At 37.8% G+C, this 23,076-nt stretch overlaps 1 protein-coding gene and 1 long non-coding RNA gene across 3 annotated transcripts in view; both read right to left on the bottom strand.

Annotated features, from left to right (window-relative positions):
* Positions 1 to 23,076, bottom strand: part of LOC141370610 (uncharacterized) — a 202,930-nt gene that overhangs the window by 161,843 nt on the left and 18,011 nt on the right. The gene's annotated exons all lie outside the window — the stretch shown is intronic.
* APOOL (apolipoprotein O like) overlaps positions 1 to 23,076 on the bottom strand; it is a 138,162-nt gene that overhangs the window by 114,380 nt on the left and 706 nt on the right. The gene's annotated exons all lie outside the window — the stretch shown is intronic.

Genomic DNA, 23,076 nt, shown 5'->3' with positions numbered 1-23,076 from the left:
ATCACACAACAAAAAGAAATAAAAGGCATCCAAATTGACAAGGAAGAAGTCAAACATTCAGAATTTGCAGAGGACATGATACTATGTAGAAAACCTGAAGGAATTCATCAAAAAATTGCTAGAATTCATACATGAATTCAGCAAAGTCACAGGATATAAAACAGATGTGCAAAAATCTGTTGCATTTCTATACACCAATAATAAAGCAGCAGAAAAAGAAATCAAGGAATTGATCCCATTTGTAACTGTACCAAAAACAATAAGATAACTAGGAATAAATCTAACTACAGAAGTAAATGATCTATACTCTCAAAACTATAAAACAATTATGAAAGAAACTGAAGACGATGCAAATGGAAAAGCATTCCATGTTCATGGATTGGAAGAACAAACATTGTTAAAATGCCTGTAATACTCAAAGCAATCTATACATTTAATGCAGTACCCATCAAAATAACACCAGCACTTTTCACAGAGCTAGAACAAACAATCCTCCAACATGTATGGAACCACAAAAGATCCCGAACTGCCAAAGCAATCTTGAAAAAGAAAAACAAAACTGGAGGCATCATGATTCCAGATTTCAAACTATATTATATTATTCCAGATTTCAAGCTGTAGTCATCAAAAAGTATGGTACTGGCACAAAAACAGACTCATAGATCAATAGAATAGAACAGACAACCCAGAAATGGACCCACAACTCTATGGTCAACTACTCTATGACAGAGCAAAAAAGAATATCCAATGGAAAAAACACAGTTTCTTTAAAAATCGTGCTCTAAAAACTGGACAGCCACATACAGAAGAATGAAACTGGATCACTTTCTTATACCATACAGAAAAACAAACTCAAAATGGATGAAAGACCTAAATGTGAGACAGGAATCCATCAAAATCCTGGATGAGAACACAGGCAGAAACCTCTTTGACTGTGGCTGTAGCAACTTCTTACTAGACATGTCACCAGAGGCAAGGGAAACAAAAGCAAAAATAAAACTATTGGGACTTCATCATGATAAAGAACTTCTGCACAGCAAAGAAAACAATCAACAAAACTAAAAGGCAACTTACACAGTGGGAGAAGATATTTGCAAACAACATTATCTGAAAAAGGGTTAGTATCCAAAATCTACCAAGAACTTACCAAATTCAGCACCCCAAAAAACCCAAATAACCCAGTTAAGAAATGGGCAGAAAACATGAATAGACACTTTTCCAAAAACAACATCCAGATGACTAACAGAAACATGAAAAGATGCTGAACATCACTCATCATCAAGGAAATACAAATTAAAACCACAATGAGATACTATCTCACAACTGTCAGGATGGCTACAATTAACAACACAAGAATTAACAGGTCTTGGCGATGATAGGGAAAAAGAGGAACCCTCCTGCACTGTTGGTGGGAATGTAAACTGGTGCAACTACTCTGAAGATTTTAAATCTCAAAATTTTAAAAATAGAACTACCCTACAATCTAGCAATTGCACAACTAGGTATTCACCCAAAAAATACAAAAATACAGATTCAATGGGATACATGCACCCTAATGTTTATAGCAGCATTATCAACAATAGCCAAACTACGGAGAGAGAGCCCAAATGTCCATCATCTGATGAGTAGATAAAGAAAATGTGGTGTGTATATATTACTTAGCCATCAAAAAAGAATAAAATCTTGCCATTTGCAATGACCTGGGTGGAGCTAGAGTGTATTATGCTAAGTAAAATAAGTCAGTCAGAGAAAGACAAATACCACATGATCTCACTCAATATGGAATTTAAGGAAGAAAACAGATGAACATATGGGAAGGGGGAAAATAAAAAAAGGAGAGGAAAACTAACCGTAAGAGACTCTTCCTGATATAGAACAAACTGAGGGTTGATAGAGGAAGGTTGGTGGGGAATGGGCTAGATGTGTGATGGGTATGAAGGAGGGCACTTATGATGAACACTGGGTGTTGTGTGTAAGTGATGAATCACTGAATTCCACTCGATGAACGAATAAACAAATATTGCACTGTAAAAAAAAAGACATTTTTTAAAGATTGATTCATTGACTGATTTTAGAAAGAGAAAGAGAGAAAGCACGCACATGCAGTGGGAGGGGCAGAGGAGAGGGAGAAGGGGAGAAGTAGACTTCCCACTGAGCACAGAGCCGATCATGGGGCTCGATCTCAGGACACTGAGATCATGAACTGACCCAAAATCAAGAGTAGGACATTTAACCGACTGAGCCACCCACGTGCTCCAAGTTTTTTTTTTTACTTTAAAAATATACAAGGTTTTATGGATTGAATGTTTGTATCCCCCCCAAATTCATACATTGAAGCCTTAACCCCCTAATGTGATGGTATTCTAATGTAGAGCCTTTGACAGGTAATTAGGTCTAGAAGAAGTCATTAGGGTGGAGCCCCTACAAGGGAGTTAGTATCCTTGTAATAAGAGGAAGAGACGTAAGAGCTCTCTCTTTCTCCTAAGCATGCACAAAAACTTATCGTGAGCACACAACTTGACGGTGGCAGTCTGCGAGAAAGAGAGCCTTCATCAAGAATTATATCTGCTGGCATCTTGATCTTGGATATCCCAATCTCCAGAACTGTGAGAAATTAATGTCTGTTGTTTAAACCACTCAGTCTGTGATATTTTGTTATAGTAACCATATCTAAGACACATGGTATGACTCCAATGTAAGGAGATTAAATTTCCTGTGGCTTTTAGAAACGTGTCTTTCACAAACCATGCTTATTATATAGTACAGTATGATCTTAGCTACCTAGATCTTTTAGGTATCTAGGGGAGTTCTAAAATCTGGGGAGGGGGGAAAAAGAAACAAGACCTCATATTTCAGAATCTCTTGTGGCCAAAGAGCTGTCCTTTAACATCCAGCAACCAACAAAAGGGAGAAGAACTAAAGAGCTGAGTACTATAGGCAAGGATATTCCAACTGGCTAGTTGTGTTTTAAAAGTCTAGATTTATCATACAAAAACCAAGTGGGAGAAGTAACAAGAAATACATAGGATAAGAATAAAAGTAGAAAGAAAGACCGTAGCAGAGGCACATGCTATAGCTAAGAAAAAAACAGCAGTGAAGTTACAAATGGATGATGGAACAGCTCACCAATCTTGTAATGGTACCGGTGCTACACCTGAACATAATGTCCCTCAAAACATAAGGGATCATTGAAGACAGGTTTTCTTTGTTTAAGGAACACTTACTATGTGGTAGGTGCTTTGCACACATCGAGCCTTTTAATGCTCAGAGCAATCTAATATAGTAGGTATCATTTAGGATTCTTTTGGTTAAAGTTTTGGGATCCCCAACTCAAGTAGGCTTCAACAATGACAAAACATTATTCTCCCATGTAAGAGGAAGTCCAGAAGTAAGCAGAACTTTCAGATTGAATGATTTCAGTAACTTATGAAAAACACATCTTTTTGCTCTGTTGCCTACCATTAAAAATGCCATTTATTAAATTTTATTTATCTATTTGACAGAGAGAGAGAAAGAGAGAGCACATGCACAAGCAGGCAGAGCGGCAGGGAGAGGGAGAAGAGGCTTCCTGCTGAGCAGAGAGCCCAAAATGGGTTTGGATCCCAGGACCGAAGGTAGACTCTTAACTGACTGCGCCACCCAGGTGCCCCTAAAAATGGCGCAGTCAGTTAAGCATTGAACTCTTGGTTTCAGCTTGGGTTGTAATCTCAGGGTCATGAGATCAAGCCCCATATCATGCTCCAAGGTCAGCATGGAATCTGCTTGAGATTCTCTCTCCCTCTCCCTCTGACCCTCCCCCTGAGCTCTCTCTCTCTCAAATAAGTAAATCTTAAGGAAAAGGCCATTTTAGGGGTGCCTGGGTAGCTCAGTTGGTTAAGCATCTGACTCTTGGTTTCAGCTCAGGTCATGATCTCATGGGTGGCGAGATCGAGCCCCATATGGAACCCCATGCTCAGTGGGGAGTCTGCTTAAAGATTCTCTTCCTCTGCTCCTCCCCCTGCTCATTCTCTCTAAAATAATCTTTTTAAAATTTTTTAAAAATTAAAACAAATAAAAATGCCACTTTATTTTTATTCAAGTATAATTAACATACAGTTTTAAATTAGTTTCAGGTACAAAATGTAATGATTCAAAAATTCTATGTATTACTCAGTGCTCATCATAAGTGTACTCTTAGTCTCCTTCACCTATTTCACCCACTTCCTCACCCATCTCCCTTCTGGCAGTCACCAGTTTGTTCTCTATATTTAAGTCTGTTTTTTTTTTTCTCTGTTCATTTGTTTTGTTTCTTAAATTCCACATATGAGTGAAATCATATGACTGACTTATTTCACTTAGCATTATACCCTCTAGATCTACCCATGTTGTTGCAAATGGCAGTTCATTCTTTTTAATGGCTAAGTAATATTTCATTGTGTGTGTGTGTGTATACCCCATATCTTCCTTATTATCTATGGACAGACACTTGGGTTGCTTCTACATCTTGACTATTGTAAATAATGTTGCAATAAACACAGGGGTGCATATATCTTTTTAAATTAGTATTTGAAAAAAGCACAACATTCACTCATGATAAAAACTCTCCACAAAGTAGGTGTAGAGGGAACATACCTCAACATAATAAAGGCCTTATATGAAAAATCCACAACTAACATCATACTCAATGGTGACAACTAAGATCCTGTTCCTCTAAGATCAGGAACAAGACAAGGATGTCTGCTCGCTCCTCTTTTATTCAACATTGTACTGGAAATTCTAGCCACATCAATCAGACAACAAAAAGAAATAAAAGGTATACAAATTGGTAAGGAAGAAAAAAACTTCCACTCTTTGCACATGACCTGATACCATATGTAGAAAACCCTAAAGACTCCACCAAACTAAAGACTCCATCAAACTAGAACTGATAAATGAATTCAGTGAAGTCACAGGATATAAAACATACAGAAATCCATTGCATTTCTATACACTAATAATGAAGTAGCAAAAAGAGAAATTAAGAAAACAATCCCAATGACAAATGGACCAAAAATAACAAAGTACCTAGGAATAAATTAACTAAGAAGGTAAAAGACCTCTACTCTAAAAACTGTAAAATGCTGCTGAAAGACACTGAAGATGACACAAACAAATGGGAACATATTCCATGCTCATGGATTGGGAGAATTAATATTGTTAAAAAGTCCATGCTACACAAAACTATCTACAGATTTAATGCAACCCCTATCAAAATACTAAAAGCATTTTTTCACAGAACCTAAAACAAATAATCCTAAAATTTGTATAGAGCCACAAAACACCTCAAACAGTCAAAGCAATGTTGAAAACGAACAAAGCTGGAGGTATCACAATTCCAGATTTCAAGATATACTACACAGCTGCAGTAGTCAAAAACAGTATGCTAGTGGCACAAAAACAGACACAGATCATTGGAACAGAATAGAGAGTCTGGAAATAAACCCACACTTTTATGTTCAGTTGAATTATGACAAAGGAGGCAAGAATATACAATGGGAAAAAGGTAAGTTTCTTCAACAAATGGTGCTGGGGGCGCCTGGGTGGCTCAGTCGTTAAGCGTCTGCCTTCGACTCAGGTCATGATCCCAGGGTCCTGGGATCGAGTCCCACATCGGGCTCCCTGCTCTGCGGGAAGCCTGCTTCTCCCTCTCCCACTCCCCCTGCTTGTGTTCCTGCTCTCGCTATGTCTCTCTCTGTCAAATAAATAAATAAAATCTTAAAAAAAAATGGTGCTGGGAAAACGGGAGTTACATGTGAACCAATGAAAATGGACCACTTTCTTACACCATATACAAAAATAAAATGGATTAAAGATCTAAATGTGAGACTGGAAACCATAAAATTCCTAGAACACATAAGCAGTAATTTCTTTGACATCGGCCATAGACACATTTTTTCTAGAGGTCTCCTCAGGCAAGGGAATCAAAAGCAAATTTAAACTTACTGGGAGTACAGCAAAATAAATAGCTTTTGCAAGGAGAAGTAAACTATCAACAAACAAAAAGGTAACCTATTGGGGCGCCTGGGTGGCTCAGTTGGTTAAGCGACTGCCTTCAGCTCAGGTCATGATCTCAGGGTCCTGGGATCGAGCCCTGCATCGGGCTCCCTGCTCAGCGGGAAGCCTGCTTCTCCCTCTGACCCTCCCCCTGCTTGTGTTCCCTCTCTCGCTGTCTCTCTCTCTCTGTCAATTAAATAAATAAATAAAATCTTTAAAAAAAAAAAAGGTAACCTATTGAACGGGAGAAAAGATTTGCAAAGGACAAAAATGTCATTTTATTTTTTTATTTAAAAAATTATTTTATTTTATCTTATTTTATTATAATTCCAGCATAGTTAACAGTGTTGTATTAGTTTCAGGTGTACAGTATAGTGATTCAACAATTTCATATATTTCTCAGTGTTCATCAAGATAAGTGTACTCTTAATCTCCTTCACCTATTTCACACATCCCCCTACCCACCTCCCTTCTGGTAAGTTCTCTGTAGTTAAGAGCCTGTTTTCTGGTTTGTCTCCTTTTTTTTTTTTTTTTAAATAAAAATGCCATTTTAAATGGTGTATAGTGGGCGCCTCGGTGGCTCAGTTATTAAGTATCTGCCTTCAGCTCACAGGTCATGATCCCAGGGTACTGGGATGGAGCCCCGCATTGGGCTCCCTGCTCAGCGGGAAGCCTGCTTCTTCCTCTCCCACTACCCCTGCTTGTGTTCCCTCTCTCGCTATGTCTCTCTCTGTCAAATAAATAAATAAAATCTTAAAAAAAAGAACTTAAAAAAATTCTCATAGCAATGTTTTAAGCATCATGTATAATACATATATAATATACAATTTATAATAAATGAAATTTTATAAACTCTATTATACTAAATAAATGGAAGGTAGTATTCTTACAACAGTTTTTGACTAAATTTCAACCTTCTGAAGATTATATCTGAGTGGACAACAAAACAAGCCTGATTCTTTCTTACTGGAAACAGCATTCTACTTTGCATGTGCCATGACAAAATTTCTTGGTCAAATTAATGTGATGATTATTATACTATATAGAATAAATGTTTTAAAATATACTTTCTTTCTAAATTGATACATTTTTAGCTAGAATGGTGAATAGTACCTTGATTAAGGAATCCTTTACAGAAAAATATTCCTGTATACTATACTGCTTAAATATATATTTTTAAAAAGCCTCATTTTGTAGAGGTCAAAAGTTCAAGAAATGGAGGGAGTTGGAAATGTATGAAAAGGAGTTTCCTTTTCAGTGTGGGGCTGGTATCTTTTAGGAGCTGTTCACAAGAAAAATCTCAACACCACATGGCTGTTTATGGCTCAGATCACAAGACCTGGGTGGGGAAGAGAGGGAAGTTATAGTCTACCATCCTTGGTAAAGGAAAAAGTAGATTACCCATCTCCAATTGCTCCCATTTGTTGCTCTTTCTTCTCTTCATCTCTTTCTTCCACCCTTTTATTTTTTTCCAATTGATTTTAAAGTTTTATTTTACCTTCCTATTTTTTCTTCTTTCTCCCTTTCCTTCCTTTGGCAGACCTGAAGTGGTAATAGCTTGCATCATCAGCAGGGGAGGGAGGACTGTGACTGACTGTATTAGTACTATTCTTTCTGGGTGATTTTTGTTATCTACAGACCTAATGTACAAATAGTCCTGAGGTAAACAAAGAGAGGGGAATAACTACATAACTGATGAAGTTTTAGCCTCTTCTGAAGTATCAGGTAGGAGATGGAAAGAACACAAATTGGCTTGAAAAATCAAGCGCTGCTCCTGAATAAACTAATGATTATTGAATCCAACATAAGATGGCAAAAGAAAGATTGGTTTCAAAATACAAGGTTGTATCTCAGGCATATCACCTTCTTTGTACTAGAGTTTCAATCTCACAATGCAAAGTGACCTTAAAGGTCTTCTGGTCCAACCATTTCTCTCATTTTGAATTCCCCCAGTTTATGTATGACCACCTTCAGTAATGGGAAACTCCACTGATCGATCATTTCATCTTACAGCTCTATGAAAAAGTTCTTCCACAGACTGAACTGAAATACATGTCCATATACTTTCACTGGTCCTGGTTCCACTCCTCTGGGTCATACAGGACCCATCCGGCCATACTTGCCTATGAAAGCATATTTTAATTTCCTTTTAGTGACTTCTGGAATGTACCCTTGTGTCTCCTGTACTACTTTCCAGGGGTAATAAAGTTTCTGACAATGGCCAAGTGCTACTAAACTCATCTTCTGCTCTAACAGAAATACTACTTTATTTCTTTCTGACTAAAAGTGAAACAAGAAAGGGCATTAATGCTGCATTTTGTAGCCATAGCCTAAGAGCTATTTCCTGACAGCAACATAAGTCTTACACAAAGATACAGTTTTAATCACCAGTGAGTCACTAACAAAATTTTGTATGTATCATGGTGCTTATTTTCTTCAGAAAATAATGAGTGGGTGAATCATTTCTAAGAGAATAAACTAACATTAAATCTACAGAGAATAGCAGAGTCTAACAGCTATGCCATTATTCATTATACTGCTACATGAAAAGGAGGTAATTCACTGAAATAGAAAATTTTAAAAATCTGCCTGCATTTTCTCACAAAATCCTTGAAAAATACAGTGGTACTAAAGAACAAATAAACTACAAAAACGCACCTATACAGTTTGGTCCTTCCACAATTGCTTATCAAATCGTGTACTTTAAACGACTGAAATACTAGTTGAGAGACACGGTGGTGATAGAACAGGAGGACCCTAGGCTCATCTTGTCCCACAAATGCAACTAGATAACTATCGAATCATTCTAAAAACCCCAGAAACCTACCTGAAGACTGACAGAATGAATTCCACAACTAAAAGGAGAGAAGGCACACTGAAGAATGTAGGAAGTATGGACACATGGTTAAGGGGAGAAACGAGCTATGAGTGCTGCAGAGGAGAGGGAGAACGCTTGGGGCACACACTGGGGAGATTATTCACTCTTCTTGGAGCACATCCCTAACAGGCAGCATTCAGAGAGATGCCTCTCCCAGGACAAAGGAGCTGGCTGGAGCCATTTCCCTCCCCTGCGCCTCAGCATAACCAAAAAGCCACCTGGAGAAAACAGATGAGTCCCAAAACTGGCTGCCTAACTTGCTTACACCAAGTCTCACACCTCTGTGCTCTGGCATGACTGCCCTTCTGGGTCAGCCTTCCTCAGTCCCAGCATGACAAGACCCTCCCCACAGGAGACCAGCAGAGGCCCCTGCCAGTACCACCTCCCTAAGACCTGGAGTTTAAAAGGCAATATATTTGGCTTGAATACAGCCCAAAGGGCACTGCTCTGCTCCTGGAGATAAGGCAGGTAAACAACCCAAAGGCAAACAGTGTAGAAACATTGATCTGAAAAAAGCATGGAACACACAGTAGGGAGATTCTTTGCTTTTTTCACAGTGCTTCATGGAAAACAGCAAGCACCCAGACCCCTCTGCACAGAAACAGGAGCTGGCTGGCTTCATTTCCCTGATCTGCCCCTCAGCATAAACACAGAGCCACCTGTAGCAAACAGTACAGCACCTCCACTGGCTGCTTAACCTGGTTACAAGTCCCATACCCCTACACTCTGGCAGTACTGCCCTTCTCATCTCAGTCAAGTCTACCTCGGTCCCAGCACAGCAGGCCCCTTCCCCAGACCAGCAGAAACCCCTGCCCATACCATGTGTCCAGCCCAGAGAGCTCTGCAGGGCTTCAGTTCTAGTGGTAGTAGTATCAGGTCACCTAGTTAAAACTTGCCACATTCTGGCCAAGGACCAAACACTGCCCAATGCAAGCTAGGGAAGCCACTGCAGATGACTGGACTGGAGAACAGAAGAGCCAAAACACAACAGCAGAGCAAATACAGCACAGACTAGAGACTGGAGCCATTAGAGACACTAGAGACACTCCCGGAAGTGGGAAGCCTTAGACACTCTAACATCTTCTTCATGAAGCGATTACTCTCAGGAGCAGGAAAACATAATGGGCTTTTCTAAAACACAGAAGAAGGCAGAGACTTAGACAAAATGCCAAGATAGAGGAATTCATCCCAAATGAAAGAACAAGATAAAGTCACCACCAGAGATCTAACCAAACCAATATAAGTACCATGCCTGATGGGAACTTAAAGTAACAATCATAAGAATACTTGCTGAGGTTGAGAAGAGAATGGAAGACATCAGGGAGGCCCTTACCACACACATAAAAGAATTAAAAAACAGTCAGAAATGAAAAATGTGAGGTTCCTGAATGGCTCAGTTGATCAAGCATCCAACTCTTGATTTCAGCTCAAGTCTTGATCTCAGGGTCAAGATTTCAAGCCCCACATTGGGCTCTACACCCAACATAAAAGAAAACATTAAAAAAAATGAAAAATGCAATAACTGAGACTGGACACAGGCTTGATGCAATGAACAGCAGGCTGGAAAAAACAGAGGAATGAATAAGTAACCTAGAAGACAAAATAATGGAAAATAATGATGCTGAACAAGAGAGAGAGAGAATTATGGAACACGAGAACAGACTTATGGAACTCAAAGACTCCATCAAACTTAATAACATTCGTATTGTAAGAGTCCCAGAAGAAGAAGAGAGGAAAAAGGGGCAGAAAAAAGTTTTGGAGGGATAATAGCTGAAAACTTCCAGATCTAGGAGGCACTGAGAACTCCCATCACAATCAACAAAAGCAAGCCCAGACCAGGACATACTGTGATTAAATTTGCAAAATATAGTGATGAAGAAAAAAATCATAAAACCAGCAAGACAAAAGAAGTACCTAACTTACAAGGGAAGACTCATTAAGCTAGCTGAAGATTTCTCAACACAATGTGGCAAGTCAGAAGGGAGTGGCATGATATATTCAACGTGCTGAATGGGAAAAATAGCAAGGCTATCATTCAAAATAGAAGGGGAGATAAAGAGTTTTCCAAACAAACAAAAACTAAAGGAGCTCCTCACCACTAAACCACCCCTGCAAAAAATATTAAAGGAGACTCTGAGTGGAAAAATCTCCAGAAACAATGACAAAACAAGTAATGACACTAAATACATATCTATCAATAATTACTCTGAATGTAAATGGACTAAATGCTCCAAGCAAAAGACATAGAGTGTAAGAATGGATAAAAAAACAAGTCCCAAGGGGCATCTGGGTGGCTCCATCAGTTAAGTGACCGACTCTTGAATTCAACTTAGGTTGTGATCTCAGTGTGGTGAGATCAAGCCCCAGGTCAGGCTCCATGCTCAGCATGTAAATAAAATCTTTAAAAAACAAAAACAAAAACAAAAACAAAAACAAGACCCAAGTATATACTGCCTACAAGAGATTTATTATAAACCTAGAGTCACTTGCACATTGAAAGTGAGGGGAGGGAGAAACATTTATCATGCAAATGGATGTTACATGAAAGCCAGAGTACCAATACTTATATTGGAAAACTACACTTTATTTTTTTTTATTTTAAGTTCAATTAATTAACAATATAGTGTATTATTAGTTTCAGAGGTAGAGTTCAGTGATTCATCAATTGCATACAACACCCAGTGCTCATTCCATCACGTGCCCTCCTTCATGCCCACCACCCAGTTACCCCATCCCCCCCACCACCTCCCCTCCAGCAAGCCTCAGTTTCTTTCCTATGCTTAAGAAGTCTCTTATGGTTTGTCTCCCTCTCTGGTTTCATCTTGTTTTATTCTTCCCAGGTTGGTTGGTTGGTTTGTTTGTTTTACTAACCAGAATCCTGCTGTATGTACTGTTCTTTGATGTGCTTGCTGGAGATGTTCTCAGCCTAGCACACTCCTTTTATCCATTCTATATTCCACAGAAATAATTAGATGTTTGGGTTGCTTCATTCTGCTGTTATAATTATGCCCACTTTTGTGCACAAACTTGAGCACAGGGGCTGGAATTTGAGGGGAAGAGTGTCAATTTGAGCCCTTGGCAATCTGAGGAAAACTACACTTTAAACACTTTAAACAGAAGACTGTAACAAGAGATGAAGAGTACTATACCATAATAAAGGGGGCAATCCAACAAGAAGATCTAACAATTGCAATTATTTATGCACCCAATAAGGGAGCAGCCAAATATATAAAACAATTAATAACAAATGTAAAGGAACTCATTGATAATAACACAATAACAGCAGGGGGCTTTAAACTCCACTTACACCAATGGACAGATCATCTAGGCAGAAAGTCAACAAGGAAACAACAGCTTTGAATGACACACTGAACTAGATGGACTTAACAGACTGTTCAGAACATTCCATCCTAAAACAGCAGAATACACATTCTTTTCAAGTTCACATGGGACACTCTCCACAATAGAGCACATACTAGGTCACAAATCATTCCTCAACAAATAACAAAAAGATTGAGATCCATACCAAGCATCTTTTCTGACAACAATGCTATGGAACTTGAAGCCAACCACAAGAAAATATTTGGAAAGACCACAAATACATGGAGGTTAAAGAACATTCTACTGAACAATGAATGGGTCAATCTATTCAAGGAAATTAAAAAAAGAATACATGAAAACGAAAACTAGTCCAAAACCTCTGGGATGCAGCAAAAGCAGTCCTAAGAGGGAAGTATATAGAGCAATACATGCCTACCTTAGTAAGCAAGAAAAATCTCAAATACACAACCTAACCAACCTTATACCTAAAAGAGCTATTAAAGGAACAACAAAGCCAGCAAAAGGAAGAAAATAATGAAGATTCGTGCAGAAAAAAATGGTACAGGAACTAAAAAAAAAAAAAAAAAAAAAAAGATCAGTGAACCAGGAGCTGGTTCTTTGGGAAAAAAAAAAAAACAATAAAATTGATAAACCCTTAGCCAGATTGAACAAAACAGAAGAGAAAGGACCCATTTAAATAAAACCACCAATAAAAGAGGAGAAATAACAACCAACACCACAGAAATATGAACAATTATAAAAAGAATATTATGAAAAATTACATACCACCAAATTGAACAATCTGGAAGAAATGAATATATTCCTAGAAAGATTTAAATTACCAAAACTGAAAAAGAAAAAGAAAACTTGAACAGACTGATAATCAGCAAAGAAACAGAATCACTAATCAAAAATCTCCCAACAAATAAAAGTTCAGGGCCACATGGCTTCACAGGCAAATTCTACCAAACATGTAAAGAAGAGTTAATACTCGTTCTTCTCAAAATATTCCAAAAGACAGAAAAAGTAGGAAAACTTCCAAATTCTTTCTATGAGACGAGCATTACCCTGATACCAAAACCAGATAAAGACACCCCTAAAAGAGAGTAAGAACCATAAAATCCATTCAACAGATGCAGAAAAAGCATTTGATAAAGTACAACATACATTCATGATAAAAACCCTCAACAGATTAGGGTTAGAAAGAATGTACAACATAATAAAGGCCATAGATTAAAAAAAAAAAAAACTCACAGCTAATATCATCCACAATAGGGAAAAACTGAGAGCTTTTCCTCTAAGGTTGGGAACAAGACAAGGATGTCCACTCTAATCACTGTTTTTTAACACAGTACCAGCCACAGCAATCAGACAACAAAAAGAAATAAAAGCATCCAAATCAGCAAGGAAGAAGTCAAACTTTCAGTATTTGCGCATGACATGATACTCTATACAGAAAACCTTAAAGACTCCACTAAAAAACTACTAGAACTGATACACTAATTCAGTAAGGTCACAGGATACAAAATCAATGTACAGAGATCTGTTGCATTTCTATACACCAATAATGAAGCAGCAGAAAGGGAAATCAAGGAATCAATCCCATTTACAATTGCACCAAAAACCGTAAAATACCTAGGAATAAATTTAACCAAAGAGGTGAAAGACATGTATACAACATTCATTAAAGAAATCGAAGAGGAAACAGAGTATTGGAAAGACATGCCATGCCGTGGATTGGAAAAACAAATACTGTTAAAATGTCTATACTACCCAAAGCAATCTACACATTTAATGAAATCCCTTCTCAAAATATCATCAGGATTTTTCACAGAGCTAGAACAAACAATCCTAAGATTTGTGTGGAACCAGAAGACTGTGAATAGCCAAAGCAACCTTGAAAAGGAAAAGCAAAGCTGGAGATATCACAATTCCTTACCTCAAGCTATATTACAAAGCTGTAGTGATCAAGACAGTAGGGTACTGGTACAAAAATAGACACATAAGTCAATGGAACATACCAGAAAACCCAGAAAGGAACCCATACTATATGGTCAATTGATCTTTGACAAAGCAGGAAAGAATATCCAATTGGAAAAAAAAAGACGGTCTCTTCAACAAATGGTGTTGGGAAAACTGGACAGCAACATGCAAAAGAATGAAACTGGACCACTTTCTCACACTATACACAAAAATAAATTCAAAATGGATGAAAGATCTAAATGTGAGACATAAAATCATCAAAATCCTAGAGAACATAGGTAGTAACCTCTTTGACACCAGCCTTAGCAACTTCCTACTAGATAATTCTCTTGAGGCAAGGGAAACAAAAGCAAAAACAAACTATTGGGACTTTATCAAGATAAAAAGCTTCTGCAGAGCAAGGGAAATAATCAACAAAACTAAAAGGCCACCTACGGAATGGGAGAAGATATTTGCAAATAACATATCTGATAAAGGGTTAGCATCCAAAATATATAACGAACTTATAAAACTCAACACCAAAAAACAAATAATCCAATTAAAAATGGGCACGAGTAGACATTTTTCCAAAGAAGATATACAGAAGGTCAACAGACACATGAAAAGATGCTCAACATCACTCATCATCAGGGAAATACAAATCAAAACTACAATGAGGTATCATCCCTCAACAGTGAGAATGGCTAAAATCAACAACACAAGAAACAACAGATATTGGGGAGGATGTTCACAAAGGGGAACCTTCTTGCGGTGTTGGTGGGAATCCAAACTGGTGCAGCCGCTCTGGAAAACAGTATGGAGCTGCCTCAAAAAGTTAAAAACAGAACTATCCTATAATCCAGCAATTATACTATTAAGAATTTACCTAAAAATACATGTTGTGATGAGCATTGGATGTTATACACAACTAATGAATCGTGAACACTACATCAAAAACTTATGATGTACTATATGCTGGCTAACTGAACATAATAAAAAAAATACTAATTCAAAGGGAGACATGCACCCCAATGTTTAGAGCAGCATTATCTACAATAGCCAAATTAAGGAAACAGCCCAAATGTCCATCAACTAATGGATGGATAAAGAAGTGTGAGTGTGTGTGTGTGTGTGTGTGTGTGTGTGTGTGTGTGTAATGGAATATTACTCAGTCGTAAAAAAGAATGAGATCTTGCCCTTTGCAAAGACATGGGTGGAGCTAGAGAGTATTATGCTAAGCGACCAATAAGTCAGTCAGAAAAAGACACATACCATATGATTTCACTTATATGTGGATTTTAACAAACAAAACAAAGAGCACAAGGGAAAAAAAAGAGAGAGAGAAAGGCAAATCAAAAACAAACTTTTAACTACAAAGAACAAACTGATGGTTACCAGAGGGGACGCGGGTAGGGGGATAGGTTAAACAGATGATGGCGATTAAGGATTGCAGTTGTTTTGATGAGCACCAGGTCTTGTATGGAAGTAATGAATCACTATATTGTACACCTGAAACTAAAATTATACTGTATGCTAACTAACTGTAATTTAAATAAAAACTTGAAAAGACAAAAAAATAAAGTGCCTGTGAAAAAACTATAGGTGTAAAACAGCAACAAACTACAAAGCCTTTCCATCTCAATATTCAAAGGTTTGAGACTCTATTACGCCTTAATTACACTCTTTATCCGTTAGGGTTCATAGATCAATGGAAATGGTACTCTCATTCCTACTCTACTAGAATTTTACCCCCTTCAATTAGGGTTATTCCTTTTTTTTTAAGATTTATTTCTTTGAGAGACAGAGAGCAAGTGAGTGTGTGAGGGGAAGGGGGAGAGGGAGAGGGAGAGAATCTCCAGCAGACTCGCTACTGAGCACGGAGCCTGATATGGGGCTCAATACCACAACCCTGAGATCATGACCTGAGCTGAAATCAAGAGTTGATGCTTAATCAACTGAGCCACCCAGGCGCCCTCAATTAGGGTTATTCTTAAAGAAACCTTTCTTAAGTCATAAAAATTATTTTATGTTTCACATGACAGTTTTTGACTAAACAATCTCTGCAATACTCTCTCCATTCAAATTTCTTGTTTATTGGCTTACGGTTTGAACGATGAAGAGAGAAAGAACATTTTATACATAAAGGGTATGGTAACCAAAAAAGCACATTACATTTTATACTTTTTCAAAATTATTTATCATTAAAAGTATCATGAATAAGCATCAAGAGTCTGAAAGAAATCAAAATAAGTCTAAGAAGAAACAAGGCTGTGTATAAATATTCATTTCAATAAACAATTGATCATGTTAACACAACAAATTTCTATTCTACTTGCTTGAGACTACTGATACTCACAAGTTATCAATCCACTGGCCTGAATGAGGTGTGACTTAAATTGGGATCTAAAGGTCAGAAGAAATAATGGCATTACACTAAGTGCTGGGAATATATTATTTTAAACACTGAGAATAATAGGAGCTAGAAATTATTGGATGTCTGCTATAACCCATGCATAGTGTTGTGCACATAATATACTATCTACTTAGTATTTCCTAGTATAAAACTCTAGGGGATAAGTACTATTCTTATCCTAAGGGTTCAGATAAGAAAACTGAGGTTTCCACAGGTTAAGTGATTTGCCCCAAGTCATACAGCTAGTCTATGGTATAGCAGGGAAACTCACATGGGTCGAAGGAGATTTGCATATTATAGTTCATAATAGCATTATTTGTAATAGAAAAAAGTGACTACAGTATCAAGAGAATGAAGAAATAAATGTGTTATATTCGAATAATAGAATACTATGCACATGAAAATAAATGAACTACAGCTACACATAAAAACGTATGTATCACAAACTGCTACTTGATAAAAACACGTGGCAGAATAGATACTGCATAAATAAAATTTATATAAAGCTTAAAAGCACACAAAACAACAGTGTATAAAGTTTAGTAATCCATGTATATAGAGTAAAAGTCTCAAAACACACATAGCAATATTAAATACAAGTCAGGAAAATAGCTATGGGGGGTTTAGGAAGCAAGGGGAATGCAATCAGAGTTGGAGGGATACACAGGAGGTTTCACCTACATTTACAGTGTTCATTAATGCCTTTTTGATAACTGTAATATTTTACATTAAATTTAAAAATCATAAATAATTTTGGATTTATTTCAATGGCTCTCTACTACCTTCAAAATAAAATTCCAACATATCCTAGCATTCAAACCCTCCACCATCTTGCTGTTTTTTATCCTTGAGAAACCAATTTCCCAATTTAAATTACAAGAGGTTAATAAGTTAGGTTTTAATAGCAATTCTAAAAATGTTCTACCATATTTCAACAACTTTACTACTTACTTCCGGAAAGTATTCAAAAAAAGTAAATTTATACCAGACAGACCATGAACCCCAAAAGTATATCCGTCCATTGCCTTGGCCCTTCTAAGAAGCTTCAGAGCTTCTGACAATTATAGTGTTCCCTTCTATGATTCCTAACATAGGTTGCTATGCTTTGAACTACAGGACTGATGCCCTGGCCAAAACTGACTAGACTAGGGATTGGAACCTGAGCCAAAGGCAGCCAACTAGAGGCTGTCTTATAAAGGGGCCTGAGGTGCAATTTCTGCCCAACAGGGGTACTTTGTAGTGGTTAGTGTCTAGCCAACCCAATCAAATCCTTTCTCTAGGAAAGTCTTGATATAAAACATGTAGAGTTAGCAGAAACAGAACAGTCCAGTCATGAGATTGGTAACTACCAGAGTTGCTATGATATTCTGAATGGTTCTTCTTGAGGTTTGTTTGGCTGGTGAGACACTTTCCTAGGCCTTCTTGCTAAACTATGCATCCTTTCATTAAAACACTGCTTAAGATAAGTTGAACATGCCATAGTTCTCTATAACCTTAGGATACATGACAAGCAATATTTTATTTCCATATCCAATGACGTTCACAGAACACCTAACCACCATCTGTGAGGATGGCATTACAGGGAAGTCAGTCATGTGGGTGTGGGAGGAGGCAACGCACACATCACTTTCACTTTATGGCATAAAGTGATATCCTGGAACCTATACCAAACATAGTTAAATAGGCTAAGGGTTTCAAAGCTTAACTTTCAAAGTTGCACTGAAAATAAACATGTTCAACAATGCTAAGTGGAAATAGGAACACTGATTTTGCTAATGATAAACACCAGTCTTTCCAACTTAACAAATTTCACTTTGTTAGGTTCTATTTTCTGGTATAACTTACATGAAACAAGGAAAGGAAACAGACAAGGACTAAAATTGACACAAAGGAATATGCAGCTGGTATTATCAAGGATTTTAAAACCTTAAGTCCTATGATGTCCATGTTCCTCTCCATATCCACCATCCTTGGCCCAAGCCCCAAAATATAATCCCAGTCATGTATTATCTCCTGTATTCTAATTTCTACAGCGCTCTGTATTTTCTCTCCACTGACCAAACTTTCTGCTATTCCTCAAAACTCCAAAAGTCCTTGCATTGTTCTACCCTCCCCTCTCCTTGCCTGAAATGAAACATGACTGTTCTGTGAGGTCTCTACTTCCCTTATAATCCTGAAGACGAGGCTATTCAAAGTGTCTCAGGGAAAGGAGGTTAATTTTCTTCTTCCTGATATTCAATGCTACTTCTAAGCTATTACTTCTTCACCCTTAGGTAAAAACCTCTGTTCTTATTAGTGAGGAAGTAGAACAACTAGAACTCTCTTGAATGGAATGTAAATTGGTATAACCACTTTGAAAAACTATTTGGCAGTATCTACCAAAGCTACATGCCCTATGACCTGGCAATCCCACTCCTAGGTGTATACACAATAGAAATGTACATTTATGTGCACCAAAAAGACATACAGAAGAATGTTCACAGGGTCATTATTTGTGTAATAGCTCAAAACTGAAGATAATTCAAATGTTCATCAAGAGTAGAATGGATAAATAAATCATGATACATTCACCTTCTTAAATGTCATACAGTAATAAAAATGAATTAGTGTTACATGCATAATGGCTGAATCTCAGAAACATAATATTGGGTGAAAGAAGCCAGACATAACACAGTATATACTGCACCATTCCATTTATCTGAAGCTCAAAAATAAGCAAAAATAATCTATGGTGGAGGATAACAATGTAGGGGAACAGAAGGAAAGGTTTCTGGGCTGTTGGTAATGCTCTTTTTTTTTTTTTAATTTGGGTTCTGATTCAATAAACATGATCATTTTATGAAAATTTACCAAGCTGTTTATGACTTGTGTACTTTGCTGGATATATGCTATACTTCAATTAAAAAAAAGTTTATATAAAAGAAATAAAAGTAACTCTGCTACTTTGAAGTTTATACCATCTATCTATTCATTCTTAGCACTATCATCTACCTGCCTCCTGGTCACTGCATCACATCAAAGAGTTAGAATCCTGGTTAGCAGTCTTCTATACTCTAAATCCTGCTTTAACTAAGAACGACTTTAATATGCTTGTGGACAAACCACCCAAAAGCCTCCTCTCACCCTTTTACCTTACCTCCATAGACCTTCATATTCACTCCACTGTGGCTATCCACTCCATGAGTATACTCTGAACTTACCATTACCCAGAACTTGCTAATAGCTAAAATCATACATTGAACAAGCTTTTTTCTAACTACAACCTCCTGTTACACCTTTGATTTTCTTTCTGCTCTACTCCTGTTCTTTGAGCTAATAAAATTACCTACATTCGAAAACCTTTCATAAGAATGAAATGATGTGCATCAACAGCTTGGCACAGTGTCAGACACACAGGAAGTGCTCAATAAATGGTAGCCATATTTAGTTTTTTCTTTTTTTAAAGATTTTATTTATTATTTAAGAGAGAGAGAGAGAGAGAGAGAATGAGCAGGAGGGACAGAGGGAGAGGGAGAAGCAGACTCCCCACTGAGCAGGGAGTCCAATGCAGGGCTCTATCCCAGGACCCTGAGATCATGACCTGAGCCAAAGACAGATGCTTAACCAATTGAGCCACCCAGGTGCCCCCACATTTTAATAATAAGTATTTTATCATAAATTTTCTTTCGAGACTCACATTTTCCTCAAATTCACTCAACCTCTGGCATGAAAGAAACTTGGCGTTTGTCTAACACTACTATATTCTTCCCAGTCCTTTTTTTTAAAAGATTTATTTATTTGAGAGGGAGGTGGGGAGGGGCAGAAGGAGAGAGAGAGAGAGAAATTTTAGCCGACTCTGCACTCGGCACAGAGCGAAACTAAGAGAGGTTTAACCGACTGCACAACCCAGGTGCCTCTCCTACCAAACCTTTTAAATGAAGGCCAGCCCTCAAGCCATTCTTTCTGATTCAAGAAGTCAGGAGGAAAAATCAACATAGTCCTTATTCCTTGAGGGTAATTCCACGTCAGTGTTCCACTATCATATCTGCTCAACAAGCTCTATTTCAAGATTTATGTAATATTTTTTAGAGTTTTCTGCCAACTTGCTGGGATCCCCTCTATCTTACACTTTGTTATTAAACTCTGGGGCTTCAAAATGAACACAGATCACCCTTTTGGTACCTTGGCTTCACAAATGCTTCCTCAAACTTAAGCCTCATAATCGGGACTCAGACCATGTAATTTCAGATCCAGCTCTACTGCTTGCTACCATGTGACTGTGGGCAAGTTATTCAAACTTTCTAAGCTTCAGTTTCCTTACCTGTAAAATGCTGATAACTACCTACTCATAGGGCCACTGTGAAGCATAAATGAGAAAATGCACGTAAAATGCTCAGCAAAAATGCCTAGCACAGTAAATGTTTAATAACTTAATAGCTAGCTGTGATAACAATTATTATCTTTCCTCTATATCAGTTTTAAGATTTTACTTATCTATCAGAGAGAAAGAGAGCACAAGCATGGAGAGCAGTAGGCAGAGGGAGAAGCAGGCTCCCCTCTGAGCAAGGAGCCTGATGTGGGACTCGATCCCAGGGTCCTGGGATCATGACCTGGGCCAAAGGCAGACACCTCACCGACTGAGCCACCCATGCATCCCACCTCTATACTAGTTTTTGGCACATTTTGCCTTGTCACCAAACCGGCTCAGGCCTCCTGACTTTGTTTTTCCAGTTTTATCAAGATATAATTGACAGTCTCATGACTATTTTAAATGAAAAGACACCTTTTCTGGAATTTGTTACCTGTATCTCAAGATTTATTTCCTTCCTTTTACCACACACTTTTCCAAAGAGTAATGTACCCTTCCTTTCAGAAGCAAGGAGTAATGGAAGGATCATGGACTTTGGAGCCAAATATACCTGCATTTGAACCTGACTCTGCCACTTGGCAGCAATATGACCTGGAGCAAGCACTTTTTCTAAGCCTGTTTTTTCATAAATAAAATGGGGATACTACCCCATTTCTTAGGGTCATCAAAAGGACTAAAATGAAATAATACATGTAGAGCAGCTGGCCAAAGTAAGTGCTAAATTAAGGCCAGTTTCCCACCCCTTAGCCTTTCCTTAACCCCTTACAATCTAGGTTCTCCCTCTATCATTTTATTGATACTGGTTTTTCTCACTTCAGCTCTTATTAGCATTATGATTTGGGGCAATTTACTTGACTTCTCTCAACCTTAGTTTTTCGTTTGTAAAACGGTGATCATAATAACTACAAGATAAAGTTGTCTCGAGATTTAAGTGAAATAACATATGTAAAGTACTTTTGCATGGTACCTGATCTTGTAGTAAGCACTTAACAAATGGTAGCTTCCAGTGACTTATTAATGGCTAAATCAAAAGACTGTTCAACTCTCTCCTCTAGGCTTCAGTGACAACACTCTATTCTGGTTTGCTTTTCACCACTGACTATTCCTTCTGTCTCTGCACCGCCTCCATGAAGTCGTTCTTTATTCTCCTCAACCAGGTTTGAGTTCTCTCTTTTGAACCCTCAGATCACTTTGTACTTCTCCTGAGGCAAGGCACTTTTCTTGCTCTGAATCAGAGTACACTACTTCATTGCCTGGCATATATTTATTCCTGTAGCTTTTATTGAGTACCTAATGTAAGTCATACCTGTGCTAGGGATACAAAAATTAATATCATAATTACTGTCTTCAAGCAGCTTATAAGAGGGTAGAACAGGCAAGTAGTCTATTATTTGAAATGTGATAAGTCCTAAGGTAAAAGTATGCCCAGGGTCCTCTGGAAGCACAAAAAGGAGTTATTTATATTAGATTGGGGAAGTAGGGAACACTATCTTGGAAAACGCATTTTGTGCTTAGTATATGAGGAGGCAGTACACAAATAGCTGTTAAATGAACGAATAGACTTAAATAGGAACTAACTAGATGAGGATGTTTCCCATCAGGTCCAGAGAAATAGCAGGGGTAAAGACTTGGAGTACAGACGTTAAAAAATTTCCTAAGAAACAATAGATGAAGCTGAAAAGCCAAGGCAGGGTTGGGTGTTGTAGACACAGGAGTCTGACCTGACCCCAGAGGGCAGATGATGAGTGCCAATAAAAGTTTTTAAGTAGGAAAGGGGTATAATCAGATTTGCATTTTACGATCAGTACTCTGGCAGTTAAGGGAAAATGGATTCCACGAGAGCTAGGCTAGAGACTGCGAGTCCAGTGACAAGGCTATTATGATAATTCCGATAAATTATGAGATGAGAATCAGAAATGCTGAAATGAAGAATGGTCAATCAAGATGGATACTGAGTCACCTTAAACTTTGGCTGAACTGAATTATTCATATTTGTATCTTCTGCAAGCAGTGCATTTTACACTTAAAACCCGCTACAAATACCCACCTGTAGATATTTGTCTACTACTAATATTGAAACCTACTTAGGGAACAGCAGCCAGCAGCCAGCTGAGTCACTTCCGGTACTTAGATTTCTAAATA

The sequence above is a fragment of the Callorhinus ursinus genome, unplaced genomic scaffold (genome assembly GCF_003265705.2).
Source record: "Callorhinus ursinus isolate GAN/ISIS: 27379988/994484 unplaced genomic scaffold, GSC_fseal_2.0 scaffold40, whole genome shotgun sequence".
In the NCBI taxonomy this organism is placed as follows: domain Eukaryota; kingdom Metazoa; phylum Chordata; class Mammalia; order Carnivora; family Otariidae; genus Callorhinus; species Callorhinus ursinus.
This window is presented reverse-complemented; position numbering and strand designations above follow the sequence as displayed.